Raw genomic sequence first — 16,114 nt, 5'->3', positions numbered from 1 at the left:
CTGTGGCTGGCACACCGCGCTGATCCAAAGCCTGGAGCCAGGTGCTTCTCCTGGTCTCCCATGCAGATGCAGGGCCCAAGCACTTGGGCCATCTTCCACTGCACTCCCTGGCCACAGCAGAGAGCTGGACAGGAAGAGGAGCGACCGGGACAGAATCCGGCACCCCGACAGGGACTAGAACCCGGTGTGCTGGTGCCACAGGCGGAGGATTAGCCTAATGAGCCGTGGTGCCGGCCCAAACCCAGAATTCTGACACCAACTCTCCCCTTGCCTCTGCAGCAGGGCTGTATCTGATGTGTGATAGGAGGAACCTAGGACTGAGTGCTGTCTGCATCCAGCTCAATCATGACCTTCGCTGGGCAAGTCACTTAGCCTTTTGTCCCAGCTTTCCTAGTTGTAAGGGGGCCAATCATGGCCCAGTCCTCATGAGACTTGTTGAGGATTCAAAGAGTCAACCCAGGTACCATGCTGACAACAGGCATGGCACCCGAAAGCACCCCAGGGAAGGAGGCTACCCTCTGTTGCAGAGGCCTCTGCCTCAGCTCCAGCTAACCTCTGGTTTTGGCTCACCTTGCTTGGTGAGAGGCTTTGGCGCTGGCGGGGAAGTGCAGGTGGATGAATAGGCCCATAGGCCCAAGGAGAATTTGAGTCCATGGCCTGGGAAGCTCAGCGAAGCCAGGGAGAAGCAAACACGAGCCCTGTTGCAGGGGCAGTTGGTGTTTCTGACTCTGGCGGGTGAGGAGGAGCAAGGGGACTCCGGGAGCAAGGCCAAGGGCAGGGCCCCCAGTGCCCAGCAGGCCACACCCACATCCAGCTCTGCCTCTTGCTGGATGCACACTTAGGGGCATTCCCGTCAGCCCAGTGGGGATCCTAGTATCTGCTTGATAGGGCACATGACAGACATGAAGGAAACAATGCCTGTGCAGGGCAAGATCAACAGCATGGCATGGCATGGCAGAGGGAGCCTAGGTCTCTTCTCTATACTCCCGGTCTTCTATACACCCAGTCCTTCAACCACCTCAACCTTGCTGGTCTCATCTGTAAAATGGACATCAAATGACAGCCTCATTTAGTTGTGGGAGTTACAAATGACCTAGGTGCCTGTACAGGGAGGAGGAAAGGAATGAGTCCGTGGCAGAGTGGGTGCTGTGGGCAGGCTGGGAGGGAGCTGGACCCTCCGGGACCCTGTGTGGATCAACCACAGGCTGGCAGGGAGCACTGCCCTTCAGAATGGCACCATGTGCTGCTCTCAATGGCAGGGTCCAGAGTGCTGGCAGCCACTGGGCAAGTCTACTCTGTCATGGAGCCTGAGGACCCCTCGCGAGCAGTGAGGATCTGGCTCCGGCTGTGCGGGAGGGCCACGGTGTGACTTCTGTTATGTGGGCTTCACCTTCTGTGTCTCCACACTGCAACACAGCAGCCGCCACCGTGGGCCCCAGCAGCAGCCTCTGTCATCCGAGCAGCTCTGAATGTCTCCGGGGCCTTCCCAGCCTCTGCCCAAACGGCTGTCCCAGGGCCAAGGTAATGGTGATATACGCGGGGCCCGCCTGTCGCCGAGGCCGGTGGCTTTAATGGCTATTGTGGAGGTGACTTTCCATTAGGGGTGATTGAACTTAATTTTAATGGCAGGATGACTTAATGTTTCATCATCTTCTCCCAGGCCTGAAGGTCAGAGGGAAAACCTTTCCTTCAGGAATCACACTCCCAAATCCTCGTAACACGGCGCACCCTGTGGATAATGCTTACAAGAGCACCGAGAACAGGGGCTGCCGTTCGGCCCCAACAGCCTGGTTTGTCCACACGAGCCTCTGGAGCCGGATGGCCTAGGAGCAGGTGAGCGCCGACCCCACCGCTTCCTGCTTTGTGCCTCGGTTTCCTCATCTATAAAGTTGGGTGATAACAGCTCGCGCTTCCCAGGGTTTTGTCCGGGAAGGGCCGTGGAAGTGTCAGCTGCTGTTGTTAGCAGCTGGGAAAGGCAGAGTGTAGGCAGCCATTCGCCAGACCCACTCCAAAGCTGATTGAGCAGGCAGTGGGGCTCGGGCTTGGGGTGCAGGGAGGAGCGGCGGGAGGTGAGTAGCGGGAGGTGAGCGTGGAGAGTAGGGTGGGGGTAGGTGCAGAGGTGTGGGGAGCCAGGCTCCTGCAGCTAGATAGCAGCCTGTGCGACGCCCCCTACCTGGAGCCCTTCTGTGCACTGCCCCAGAGAGAAAGGCGATAGGAAGGATTTTTGGAGGATCTTTGCTGACAACGAGAATGGAAAGAGATAAATATATATGAGAGCCGTTAGCAAGGAAGCCCGGCAGGACTCCATGGCTAATTGGGTGTAGGGCTGCTGGGGCGGGGTTGGGGTGGAAGAGGAGCGTAGGGTGACTTTGAGACACTTTGAGCGAGGTGACTGCCGAGCGGCATGGTCACCAGCACTGGGAAGAGTTTGGAGGGAAGAGGATGCCTTGGAGCTAGGCTGGTGGCAGGGCTGGTCTCAGCTGGGGATCAGGGCTCGGAGAGAGATTTGGACGTTATCCCAAGAGTGAGCAGAGAGAGGAGGAGGCATGGAAGGCCAAGGACAGGTGCAAGGGGTCGTTCCCAGGGGCAGAAGCTGACAAAAGGTGGAGAAATCTCCAGAAGGCGAAGAGGGGGCTGGGCAGGGAGCAGCTCCCAGAGAACGCAGCAGACTGGGTGTGCATCAGGCAAAGCGGTGGGGATGAGGAAGGCAGAAGCTGCTGGGGCAGCCGGGGAGCGGCCCGTGGGGCCCATCTAGGGTGCCGGCGACCGCAGCGGGACTTAGTTTTAAGAGTTCTACCAAGTGCCAGAGTGAGAAGACAGTGTCTTCCAGAGTGGAACAAATGCCAGCACACCTGGCGTACCGGGAGTCCCGTTCTCCCACTCACCAGGCTGCCTTCTAGAACCCAGGCGGGAAATGAAGTGATAAAGAGGAGAGGCTGGGGCCACTGGCTGCCTGAGTTCGAGCAACCTGGCCTCAGTTTTCCCATCTGCAAGGGGACATTGGACTGGATGGTGCCCAGGCAATTCTCATTCTGCCCTCTAAGTCCATTAGCCCCTCCACAAAAGTGGGGTGACCTCTAAGGATGGGGTCCCTTCATACTAGACCAGAGACCCCAGTTGTCAGGCATTGCAGCCTGTGTGGTGGGACTTTCACACTTGTGAAGGCCCCATGAGATGAGACTACCTAATGATGCTGTAACACTGTGTGGATGGCAGATTGTTTACAAGTGTCTGAAAATACGAGCTGGTTACGATCATCTCGCTTATATAGTCAAGATTCGAGGTTCAGAAACTTGACTCAGTTCATATAGTGAGTAAGCCACAGGGCTGGAATTTGAACCCAGACACTTACCTTCCAAGTTCATGCTCATTCCATGACTACAAACTGTTTTAAACTTTAAGTGAGGGTGAACATTTAGCCTAGAATATGATACTTGCATCTCATATTAGAGCACCTGTGTTCAATACTTGCCTCTGGGGGCTGGGGCTATGGTGTAGTGGGTAAAGTCGTTACCTGTGACACCAGCATCCAATCCAGCTCTCTGCTAATGGCCTGGGAAAATCAGTGCAAAATGGCCCTAGTGTTTGGGCCCCTGCCACCCATGTGGGAGACCCGGATGAAACTCCTGGCTCTTTGCTTCAGCTTGGCCCAGTGTTAACTGTTGAGGACAGTTGAGGACATCTAGAGAGTGAACCACTGAATGGAAGATTCTCTCTCTAACTCTGATTTTCAAAATAAATAAATTGGGGCTGGTGCTGTAGTGTAGCAGATAAAGCCACCGCCTGCCGTGCCGGCATCCCATATGGGCACTGATTCGAGACCTGGCTGGTCCACTTCCAATCCAGATCCCTGCTAGGGCCTGGGAAAGCAGTAGAAGATGGCCTAAGTCTTTGGGCCCCTGCACCCATATGGGAGACCCAAAAAAAGCTCCTGGCTCCTGGCTTCGGGTTGCTCAGCTCCGGCCATTGAGGCCATCTGGGATGTGAACCAGTGGATGGAAGACCTCTCTCTGTCTGTCTCTGCCTCTCTGTAACTCTGCCTTTCAAATAAATAAATAAATATTTTTAAAAACCCACAAATTAATATTTAAAAAAATAAATAAATCTTTAAAAAAAGAAAAACCTGCCTCTGGCTCCTGACTCCAGTTTCTTGCTAATGTAGACCCTGGGAGGCAAAGATAATTGGGTCTCTGCCACTCATGTGGGAGACCTGGATTGAGTTCCAGGCTCCTGGCTTTGGCCTGGTCCAACACTGGCTGTCACAGACATTTGGGGAGCTCTCTATGTTCATTTCTCTATCTTTCTCTTAATTGAAAGTTAAGATTTTGCTTTGAGTCATATGAAGAACTTTTGGAATACATGGCAAAATTGGGATAGCCAGAATGGATTGGGAGATCCTGATGGTTGTACTCCTGTATGGAAACAGAGCTGATTTTAATCTGTTTTTCCTGTTTGCAGATGGGGAAACTGCAGTGGTTCCAGATGGACTTTCTGCTCTTGCCTCTGGATCTGACAGATCTGGACAGTGGCCATGGTCCCCTGTGTTTCCTCAGCTGTCACAGTTGTCTGTGTGGAAGGAGGGCAGTGGATCCCAGGACCTGCATAACTCCGGGACCTGAGCCCTCCCTTTCCCTGGAAGGTGAGGTTTTCAGAGCGTGTGAAGCTTCTCCCTGGTGGGACACAGCTCCCCACGGTCACTCTGACCCTGGAGCCCTTTCTACGCTGCCCGCGCCTCTGCTCTGTGGTGGGGCTCCTGTCCTGCTGGTACAGTTTGGCTTCGATGTGACCTTGAGTTTAGCTGCTGCCACAATGAGGGCTCTCTTTCTGTCTTCCTGGTATTGGCTTCATGTCACGCACCATCCAGTGCCACCTGTTGAGATGGGAGGGCAGCCCCCTCCCTCAGTGTAACAGCTCACACTTGGCTACCAAATGCAATGACTTTGCCCAGTCAATTCTTCTTCAGGACCACAACCCCAGACTTTACACATTCCATTTCTCTCAGTGTTTCCGTGCCCCATAAACTTATGACAGGGTCAAGGGTTGTGTGGAGAGACACCGTGTGTAAAGGGACTCAACACTGTTCACTCAACTGTCCCTTCCCTCTGACGGTTGGCCACGGTGTCTATTTTAAGCTCAATCGCTTCAGTAGGCTCTTGGAAGAGGCTGGGCAAGAGGGCGGGTTGGATGTGGCCTTTGTCCCCTCTTTGTAGTGTTATTTTCTCTATTGCAGATTTGAGTGCTGGCCCCATTATTCCCGAGTGAGTCAGCAATCTCCACCCCTCTGCTGAGCAGGTCTCTGTGTGCCTCAACACCTGATAACCACTGTAGTTATGAAGATGAACCCATGGTGATGTGGAGGGAGAGATGTTGGAGACACCACGGCTTTTTGGTAAAGTTGATGTAGCTCAGGGCCTTCCTTCTGCTAAAACTCACCCGCTAGGGCAAACGGCCTCTGAGATGGCCCTCAAATGTCTTATCTCCTGGTATTCATGCCCTTGGAAGTCCCTTCCCACACTGCATGAGGCCGGCCTGTGTGACTAGTAGGATATTTCGGAAATGGCCACACTGTATGACCACCTGTGTGACCCCTGAGGACATAGGAAACACTTTGCAGCTCTCTCCTTGTTCACTTGGAGCACTTGCTCTGTGGAGACCAGCTGCCACCTTGGGAGGACACTCAAGCAACTGTGCATAGACCCATGTCACGAGGACTGAGGTGTCGTCACGCAGTCGCCAGCTGTGTGACCAAGACACCAGCTGAGAGGCTGATTGTCTGACCCTTGTCAAGCCTTGGCTGATGCCCTAACTATGACCTCCCTAGAGACCCTGGGCCAGAACCATCCAGCGAAGTCACGCCTAGGTTCAGGACCCACAGGAACAGTGGCAAAGAAACACTTGTTTTAAGTGCTAAGTTTTGGGCTAAATCGTTACACAGCAACAGATACACCGAAGACAGGTGAGCAGGGATCTATGACAGCCTGGACTCATACACAGTCCACACTTTCCCTTGTTTTCACCTAACCTTGCTGCCTGTGTGTTGGTTCTTCCCGTGCTGCTCTGTTGACATTAAGACTGTACTGGCTACTCAGTGTCTGGCGTCCCTACTGTCTGTCCACATCACTGTGGGAATCCTGGGTGCTGTTCCCAACTCTGAAGCTCACACCACACCAGGGCAGCATGGCACTTGGCTCCACGCAGGCCCTCAGACCCCGGGTGCACACTCAGGGGCACTGGCAGAGTAGCAGCTGGCCGGCAGGAGGGCGCACATAAACATGCAGGTGTCTGGAGTCCCAGCTGGCAGCACAGCTCATCTCCTTCCCCTGGGGAATCTCCACTATGAGATTCTGCCTTTGACACACAAAAAGCCTGGTCTCATAGTCGCTTAGGAGCTCCAGGACTTTAAGCCAGGGAAGACGGGGCCAAGGTGCATTGTCCATCAGAAGCAGCAGGGCCTTCCTGTGCTGGAAGAACTGCTCAGGATGTATGAGGAGTCCAGTGGCTGGCCCACGGCAGGTGCTGAATAAATACTGATTGAACAGATGAATGACTGAGGGGCGCTTTGGTCTCTGGACTTCTGAGCTGCTCCAAGACACATGGGGCAGGGGTTGTGCTATGTTCCAGGAGAATTGGTGCAGGAGCGTGGGGGTGAATGACAAGGTAGGTGAGAGGCTTCTAACCCATGGGGTAGGTGGAGGGGCTTAGAATGATCACATGATAGGGGGAGGCTCACAGGTCTTAGGGCATCTTCTGTGCCTGGGGCCCCAACCTGCCTTCTAGGGGTCCAAAGTGTGCAATAGGTAGGAGGGCCTTACCCTGGGTAAGGATGACAAGGATCTCAAAGACACATCATGGTACTTGGGAAGGAGAGGAGCTGCCTGTCCCAGGAATTGTTCATTCCGAGTCACAGGATGGAGTCCACAGTGGTGCGAGGACGCGATGGTTTCTCCTCGAGACCTGCTTTGCTCTGTGCTGTTGACCACACTCTAGGAGTCCTGCCAATGCTGCAATGCTGCAGCTTCCCTGACTTGAGATATTGAATGAGCTGAGTAGAGGAAGGTTCTATCTTTCTCTGGTTTGCCCATGACTTCCCTGGGTGTGGTTTGGCTACTGCAGATGGCAATGGGGATCCCTTGGCTGATGGTGGTCCCTTATCCCTTCAGCATTTTTGTAGAGAGCAGGAGAAGGATCACAGTGTCTTGTCACTCCTGAAAAGTGTGCAAGTCGTTGGCACCTGGGGACCCAGAGTCCTTTTCTTGGTCACTGAGCTTGTGAGCCTGACCCGAGTCATCGTTTCCTCTGCAGTCATTAATGATGGGGGAAAGTGGCCCTGCAGAAGCCAGTGCTTGAATCTGGACTTTCTCTTGGCCAGGGAGAGTGGGGAGGGGACAGAGGGCCATGGCTCTGTGCGATGTCCAGGGGGAGTGGGGCCATGTTGGGCCTCTGGCCTTTGTCCCCAGGAAACATGCCCTGGCAGGCAGTGTTGCTGCTTTGAGCCCCTTCAGGTTGGTCTTCACTTGGCTCCTGCAGCTCAGGCTGGGGCTGGGGATTAAATCTGTTGCCTCCATTAGTAACAGTAAATGCATTCTTCCCAGTGCTCTGCAAAAGCCCAGGAACTGGAGCCTCACCAAACCCACCCAGCTAGTTCAGTGGGCGAAGTGTGGGGCTGGTGGGAACTGGACATTCTAGAGGCCTGGCACCTCTCCCTGCCTGTGCCTCGTGCTGCTCAGTGCTTTCTCTTGAGGTCTACAACCATGGAATGAGTGCATCCTTTCCTGGGGCAGCTGCTCTGAGCTCATAAACTCAGAGAAATCAAAGGCAGAAGCTGCAAGTGCTCAGGCCTGCGGGGACTGGCATCTCTGGAGACTCCCATTTGCTTTTTTTTCCTGTGTGCACAGATCCAGCAGTCTCATTTTGCAAGGCCTTGGCTGGCTCTTTCTCTTCCCTAATGGATGGTGAAGCAAAGCTATGGCCAGGAGCCCCCTTAGGCTGGGAAAATGTTGAAAGTGCCAGGGAAGGGCTGCTGTCCCAGACACTCTTAAGAGACAAGCAGATAAAAGAATGAAACAGAAGAGCAGCTGCACATTTGTCATCCAAGGAAAAGCTCAAAACGCAACAGGGGGGTCAGGTCAGGCTGGGTCCAGCTGTAGCACTGAAGACTGGAGAGGGTATATGCTGCAGTTGAAGGCTTTCTCCATCCTCAGCTTGTCACAGGAACCTACTGGTCTGTTTTTTTTTTTTGTTGTTTTTTTTTGTTTTTTTTTTTTTTTTGACAGGTAGAGTTAGACAATGAGCGAGAGAGAGAGAAAGGCCTTCCTTTTCCATTGGTTCACTCCCTTCAAATGGCCGCTATGGCCAGTGCACTGCGGCCGGTGCGCTGCGCCGATTCGAAGCCAGGAGCCAGGTGCTTCCTCTTGGTCTCCCATGCAGGTGCAGGGCCCAAGCACTTGGGCCATCCTCCACTGCTTTCCCAGGCCACAGCAGAGAGCTGGACTGGAAGAAGAGCAACTGGGACAGAATCTGGCTCCCCAACCGGGACTAGAACCTGGGGTGCTGGCGCCGCAGGCGGAGGATTAACCAAGTGAGCCGCAGCGCTGGCCACTAGTCTGTTTTAAAGTCAGTTTGCCTACATGTCCTGACTCAGTGGCCAGTTTCATTCCAAAGGAGGTACTGTCGCCCTTTGTTGGGAAACAAAATAAAACAAAACAAACAAAAATCCAGCTGCCCCTCTGTTGACCTCATCTTTTGCAAATGTCTAGAGAACACGTCCAGGTGGGAAGAGCCTTACAGACATCCCTGGTTACCCGTTCATCCTTGACCCTGCCCCGTTCCGCTAGAGTCAGATTTGGAGCTGGGGAAAATATTTGGCAAATGTGAAAACAATAGAGTTAGCTAGAGCCTGCAAAATTCAAGAGTGGAAAGATTTTACTTTCTTTTGTTTTTGGACAGAAAATTTATTTTTCTTGGTTCATAAATAAAAACTACAAAAAGTCTTGCTTCTACCCTTGCTCCCAAAAACTCCAACCCCAGCAATCACACACACACACACACACACACACACACGTACACCTTCTTTTTCTTTTCTCCTCTCAGAGAAGGAAATTCAATGGTTCTTAAAAGAATGGAAGGATACTCAGTCTCACTTACGTGCAGAGAAATGCAAATGAAAGCTATAATGAAATGCTCATGTGGTGAGACTGACAAAATGTAGACAGCATTCTGTGCAAACTGTGCTTTGGACTTTGTTCTTTTCACCCAACTATGTATCTCAGACATCTTTCAAATCAGTACATAAAAAAAAATCCTCATTTTTATAGCTTTATAGTACCCTATTTATGGACACGCCATAAATTTATCTAACTAGTTTCGTATTTGTGGACATTTGGCTTGCTTCCAATCTTTTGCTACTACTAATAGTGCTGCCCAGAACACTTCCTGTTTGTGCAGGTATACCCGTAGGATAAATTCTGGCAAATAGGGCTATCGAGTCAAAGGGTAGGGGTATTACCGATTTTGATAAGGTTTTCCAGGTACTCTCAATGGGGTTGTATACTATGGGCTGCCACTAGTAATGAATGAGAAGACCTGACCCTCTTTCCCCACTGCTTTGCTAGTAAGCATCTCATTGCAGTTCGAATTTGCTTGTCTCTTTTTAAAGCAAGATTGAGCAGCATCTGATTTTTTTAAAGAGCCATTTGCATTTCCTTTTCTGTAAGCTCCCTGTCATATCCTTTGCCCATTTAAACAAAAACTGCATTGTTGGTCTTTTTCTTAGCAATATCTAGGAACTCTGTGTGTTAAGGGAAGATCAGCTCTTTATGATATGAGCTGATCTCTATTGCTGTTTCTCTTTTGACTTTGCTTATGTTTTGTGTGTGTCCATTTAAAAAAAAGTTAGGTGGTGTAATTTTTTCTTGGTATTGATTCTGGATCAAAGAAAGGCCTCCCTTACTTCAGAGTTTTAGAGGAATTTGCCCATGTTGTAGTACTCCTATATTTCATTTTTTAAATGCTTATATCTTGGATCCATTTGGAGTTGATGCTGGGGTAAATTATGAGCTATGGATTGAGTTTATGTCTTTTTCTGTTGTCCTGATACCATGCCTGCAGTGATTAGGGATGTCAGCTTTATAATTTCTGATTTTCTGACTATAACCGACTCTGTATGTTTCTGTATGTTTAGCTTATACTGTTGATGGGACTGTTTGTTTGCTGTTTGTACTATGCTGTTTTCATTATGGAGATTTTATGTTTTGATGTTTACTAGAGCTATTTCATTTCCTTTTCTTTTGCTGTTCTTACTTTTCCTATCCTTTTTCTATTCTGTTCCTGACTATTCTTGTTTGTTTCATTTTCTATGAGAACTTTACAATCACCTTATCTAGTTTTTCTTGAAAGACTGATATTTGTATTTGGATCACATTAAATTTATAAAATTTAAACAGAATTGACATGGCAGTAAATCTTCTTTTAGAGTGTGGTATTTGTTTCCACTAGTCCTACTCTTCCTTTGTATTTTTTAAAGGTTTTTCTCTTAGACATTTTGCATGTATCTTATTAAGTTTATTTGAAAGCGTTTAACTGTGTTGTCATTATTAAAAAAAAATACTCTGGAAGAAGACACCATTTCCTCACTGTGTTCTCTCTGGGTTGCTGTTTGTATATACAATGCTGTTGCTATTTGGTGTGTTAGCTGTGTGTCACACGACACTATTGAACTCTATAATTCGTATTTTTTTTTCCCAGAAAGGCTTTAAGGAATAAAAGTGTTATTTGGGTAACCATCCAAAATGGGCATGTCAGCTAGATGAAGGCAGCCGCAGTTAGTCCTGTAATTAGGGTGTGATACTTAAGAGTGCACCTCGTAAGAATCAGGGGTCCTTCAGTGTAGGGTATTTGAGGGATGTAATTCAGCTCCAAAAACTTCTTTTGCACCAAGACTGAAAAGGTGAAAGAGCACAGGCACTCACTCGGAAAAGAGTCTGTATGGAGCTTCTTTGCGGCTGGATTTCTTTGAGCTCCTGGAGCACAGAGGGAGTGGCCCAAGGCCCAGGTGCCGTGGAAAACAAGGTTCTTGTTGGCTATGAAACCTGCAGCTCAGAAAAGGGCAGTGCAGGGTCGTGGGTCCTTAGCTTTGCCCACCCTTGGAACCATCCGAATGAAGACCCCCAATAGCTTCCTGTCTTAGAACATGGGGAAGGAGTGGAGGCTGATCATGCATCCGATCCCTCACAGGTGGAATGAAAGTGGAATGAACAGGGAGCCTGGGAGGCTGCATTCTCTCTGTTTCTGGTGTTGGTCTGAGGAAGGATTGGGCAGGCCTGGCCCCAACACCCTGACACTTTCGGAGTCTCCCAGGTATAGGTCCTTCAGCCAAGGACTTGGCAGTTCCTCTGGGACTCAGAGGCCCTTTTAGGGAGCAGGGTTTATTTTATTCTTCATCTTTCTTCCGCACAAACATGAGGAAGAGAAAGAGTTGCTATCCAGCACCTATGCATGATGCTTGGTGCCATCTCCTTGTCTTTTTTTTTAACCTCTGAAATAGGAGTCCCAAGCATTCTCCCTACTTTTGCAGATGGCTAAATGAAGTTCCTGAGGGACAATTGACCTAACACCACTCAGCTGGGGAGTAGCTGTTGCAGGGCCCAGGGAGGAGGGGGAGGGCTGAGGAAGCAGAGCTCTGGGCTCCCTTCTCCCCCTGCTTTAATGAAAGCAGCTCCACCTGTATCTGTCTTGCCCATGCATTCCCAGGAAGCTCTGGTTTAAAGAAAGGATTCCACTTTGAAAGAGTGTGTCCTCCACATGGATCTGTTCTTTCAGGATTCTCATTCCCAACCTATTCTTGCGCCCACTCCTGTTTCTACTGCTGTGGCCCCCCTTTGCCTAGTGGATCTGAGGGCCCCAGCCCCCTGAGGGGGGCAGGATCGCATGTTGGAGGCCCAGAGGGAACTCAGGGCTGGAAGATAGCAATGGCAGCTGTGAAGGAGCTGCCTCCCCAGCCCTGCCCCGCCCTGCCCCGCCCCACCCTAGCCCTCTCCAACCCCTTGCACAACCAACTTCTCTGTGGGCAAGAGTAGAGTTGATGTGTTTCTCAAGAGCTGTCATGGGGAAAAACTATCAACCTCACTCCATGCCCTCCACACCACAGCAAAAGGATTCTCTAAGTAACTGTGCCCAGTCCTCAGCAGCATCTTTGGTAAGAATTAGAAACCCAGGAATTACTCCAGCCAAGCTGGGGGACTTGTGAAGGCACTGGAGGTCTTTACACACTTTTGCAGATTGGATTTCCTCTTACATTTAATAACTATTAGTCCTTGGTGATTCTATTATCATCTTTCTCAGAAGTTTTTAAAAATCCTAGAAATAACATTTTCATTAGTCTCATCTTCCTTTAGCTTTTTTAAGAAAAGGATTTATTTATTTGATAGAGTAACACACACATACAGAGGGAGGGAGAAGCAGGGGAGGGACGGAGGGATTGAGAGTTTTTCCACCTGCTGGTTCACTCCCCAAATAACCTCAATGGTGGGGACTGGTCCGGGGTGAAGCCAAAAGCCCAGAATTCCATCTGGGTCTCCCACATGGGGGGCAGGGGCCCGAGTACTTGGGCCATCTTGATGCTTTCTCGGGCTCATTAACAGGGAACTGGCTCAGAAGGGGAGCAACTGGGACTAGAACTAGTGTTCATATGGGATCCTAGAGTTACAAAGAGCAGCTCAACCCGCTGCATCACAATGTCAGCCCCTCCTTGGCTTTGAATTGGATGGAATCTAACACTGATAACTGAAGCCAGCACCATCACTCTTATCACCGTTACTACTAGAATAATGCTGAATTAAATAATCATCTTTTACAGAGGGAGCTCAAAACGTCAGGCCTGATAACAAATTTGAGACAACTTAATTTTAGAAATGGGAAAAAAGACTAGAGAGAGGAGCCATTTATTCCAGAATTCATGCAAAGATAAAGGGAAATTGCGGGGTGGGGGAGAGGGGCGGGGGGAAGAAACTGCTCTGCTCTGCCCCCCTTGGTGACTGTGAGTGGTTACAGTTTGTGAATGTCATGTCTTCAGCAGAGTTCCATGTCGGGATGGCTGCATTTTGCAGTCAACAACTAGGCTGTGTGTGGACAGGCAGATGTGTCCAGACTTGAGCCTGGATACTTTGTACTCTTTTCATGAACCAGGGGATGCCAGAACCTTCGATCAGACCTTGATCTTTCCTCCCTGAGAGCAACTTTTGGGGACAGTAGTGTGACACAATGAGCAGTGGTGTATAATCTCTGATCTATAGCTGAGTGAGATTTTTATTCTATTTAACACATGGATAGAGAGTGCTCTAAGCATTTTACAAATCGTGACTCACTGAGTCCCCGTAACAATTACTGTCCCCACTTTATTATTATTATTTTCAGAAAGGTTGACCAACTGGACCCAAATCATGCAGCTAGTCTGTTGCGGAGCTGGAAGGGGAGCCCAGCCCATCTGATTCAGTGTCCATGAGGGGTACACTTATTCTTTATGAAGCATCTCTCTTGTGCTGTGTCCTGCACTTGGCAGTGGGGGTCAAAGTCCAACCCACCACAGCCCCTTCTGTCTGGCGGCTCACAGTCTATAAGGCGCTTACGGTTTTGAAAGGTGCTTTGTCCCATAAGGACCTCAGCTCCTAGACATCATCCTTCACTGCACCTGCATCAGCCTCACTCAGCTACAAGGATAAAACGCTCCAGGGATGTAATGGTTAATTTTAGATGCTAACTTGGCTGGGCTCTGGTGCCCAGTTATTTGGGCAAATACCAGTCTAGATGTTGCTGTGAAGGGAGTTTTAGATGAGACTCATGTTCGAATCAGTGGACTTTGGGTAAGGCGCTGGCCCTCCATCACGTGGGTGGGCGTCACCCAATCAGTTGAAAGCCTCAAGAGAAAAGACTGACTTTGCCCACTGAAGAGGGATTTCTTTCTCCAGACAAACTCCAGACATGAGACTATAACATCAACTCTTTGGTGGTGAATGTCATCCACAGATGGGTGGGCAGGATATAAATGAGTGGTGGTATTTCTGCAATGCAGATGTACTACATGTGCTCCCCAAAGCGCGTGAGCAATGAGTTGAATTTGAGGGGTCAGGGATTCTGATGTTGGTCCTAGGTGCATGTTGCTATGTCCCAGGGGTCAGCAAGTTAGCAGGGTTGTCCAGTGGGAGGGTTTATCTATCCTAAGATGTGTCAGTTTTTCAACTGTTTACATACAAAACATCTACCATATGCCAGGAGCTGAGCTATTTGTATGTGATGATTCCTACTGCTGCCCTGAACAGTGGCCAACACACTCCCAATTTACTATTAACAGAGAACACTTTCTTTTGTTTTTAAAGATTTATATATTTGTTTGAAAGGCAGAGTTACAGAGATAGAGGGAGAGATAGACAGACAGACAGACAGATAGATAGAAAGAGAGAGAATAGATTGATCTTCTATCAGCTGGTTCACTCCCCAGATGGTTGCAACTGCTAGGGTTGGGCCAGGCTGAAGGTCAATGCAGGTCTCCCACATGGGTGCAGGGGCCCAAGCACTTGGGCTATCTTCTACTGCTTTCTCAGGCACATTGATAGGGAGCTGGATTTGAAGGAGAACAGCTGGAACTTGAATCAGGGCTCATATGGGATGCCAGCATTGAAGGTGGTAGCTCAACTGTTCTACAATACTGGGCCCAAGAACCTTTTCTTGAAGTGGTACATCCAGGCATTGGCACTTATCATTAAATTATATTATATGTATATATATATATGTAAAATTTATTTGAAAGGCAGACAGAGAGCTAGAGAGAGGTCTTCCATCCACTGGTTCATTCCCCAAATGCCTGCAATAGCTTGGATTGGGCTAGGCCAAAACCAGGAGCCCAGAACTCCATCTGGGTCTCCCACATGGTTGGCAGATACCCAAGTACTAGAACTATCATCTGCTTCCTCCCATAGTACACATTAATAGGAAGCCGGGGTGAGAAGCAGAGTGGGGACTTGAACACAGGCACTCTGATATGGGACGTGGGTATCCCAAGAGGCCTCTTAACCCACTGTGCCCAATACCTGCCCCAGAATGTACCATTTTCAACTGCAGAGATGGTGATGCCCCTGTCTGCAGGCATGAAGGGGGTCCACTCCAGTGCCCCACCAGATAGGTAAGAAGACACAGGAATAGCTGGTAGGGGACAGTGAGTGCTGCTTGGCAAGCAGTGACGTAGAGAAATCATTCTCAGGGACAAGAGTGCCCCTGAGGAGCTCAGCTGGTGTCTGAGGGAAGTGAGAGGAGCCTGCAAGTGGCATTTGCCACAATTTGCCAGCCTCAAAATAGCTACAGCGCTAGCCTTTACTGTGAAGCAAGTCAAGAGGAAAAACATCACTTTTCCATAAAGGGGACAGTGCTGCTTAGCGCCACACAATGGCGATAAGCACTTGGACCATATTCTGGGTGAGAATCAAATGAAACCCAACATTTTCCTCTGAACGAGGCTGTTCCACTTAATAGAACTATCATCAGCAAGTCCTGTTTTCCTCTCTCGCAGGTCCCTGGCTGGGCCTCAGAAGCATCCTAACAGAAGACTCAAAGCTTTGCTCATGTAAAGCATTGCCTTTCCTCTGGCTCAAGTCTTGTCCAGGAAAAGTTGGGTGAAGACCCATCTGTTGAATCAGCTTGCCAACCTGCGCATGGAGTGGTGCTCCCCAAGTTCATTTGTGAGTGGTATGCTGAGTTGAAGAGGATCTTGTATTCCCAGTTATACTCAGCTGTGTCTTTGATGGAGTGGGGGGTTGGGGCTGCCTTGAGGTCTAGTCACCACCTATAGTGCTGTTTCTTTGGAAAAATACATTCCAAGCACCTTTGTTGGTTGATTCATTGACTGAATGACTGATTGACTGGTTCATTCATTCATTTACTCAGTCATTGGTTGTCACATACCAGGAAGTACCCCCAGATGCCAAGACCTTCTTTCTTTCTTTCTTTCTTTCTTCCTTCCTTTCTTTCTTCCTTCCTTCCTTTCTTTCTTCCTTCCTTCCTTCCTTCCTTCCTTCCTTCCTTCCTTCCTTCCTTCCTTCCTTCCTTTCTTTCTTTCTTTCTTTTTGAC

General features: G+C 49.6%; 1 long non-coding RNA gene across 2 annotated transcripts in view; it reads left to right on the top strand.

The window, feature by feature from the left end:
• Positions 1-15,894, top strand: part of LOC103350930 (uncharacterized) — a 221,316-nt gene extending 205,422 nt beyond the window's left edge. The window contains exons 3-5 of one of the 2 annotated variants that reach the window (XR_011381514.1): positions 1,661-1,833; positions 4,459-4,639; positions 15,557-15,894. This is a non-coding gene — a long non-coding RNA (uncharacterized lncRNA). Of the gene's footprint in view, positions 1-1,660; positions 1,834-4,458; positions 4,640-15,556 lie in introns of those variants that run through there. The other variant, XR_011381515.1, reaches the window with a different exon arrangement.
• Positions 15,895-16,114: the final 220 nt, after the last annotated feature.

The sequence above is a fragment of the Oryctolagus cuniculus genome, chromosome 13, assembly GCF_964237555.1.
Source record: "Oryctolagus cuniculus chromosome 13, mOryCun1.1, whole genome shotgun sequence".
NCBI lineage: Eukaryota > Metazoa > Chordata > Mammalia > Lagomorpha > Leporidae > Oryctolagus > Oryctolagus cuniculus.
This window is presented reverse-complemented; position numbering and strand designations above follow the sequence as displayed.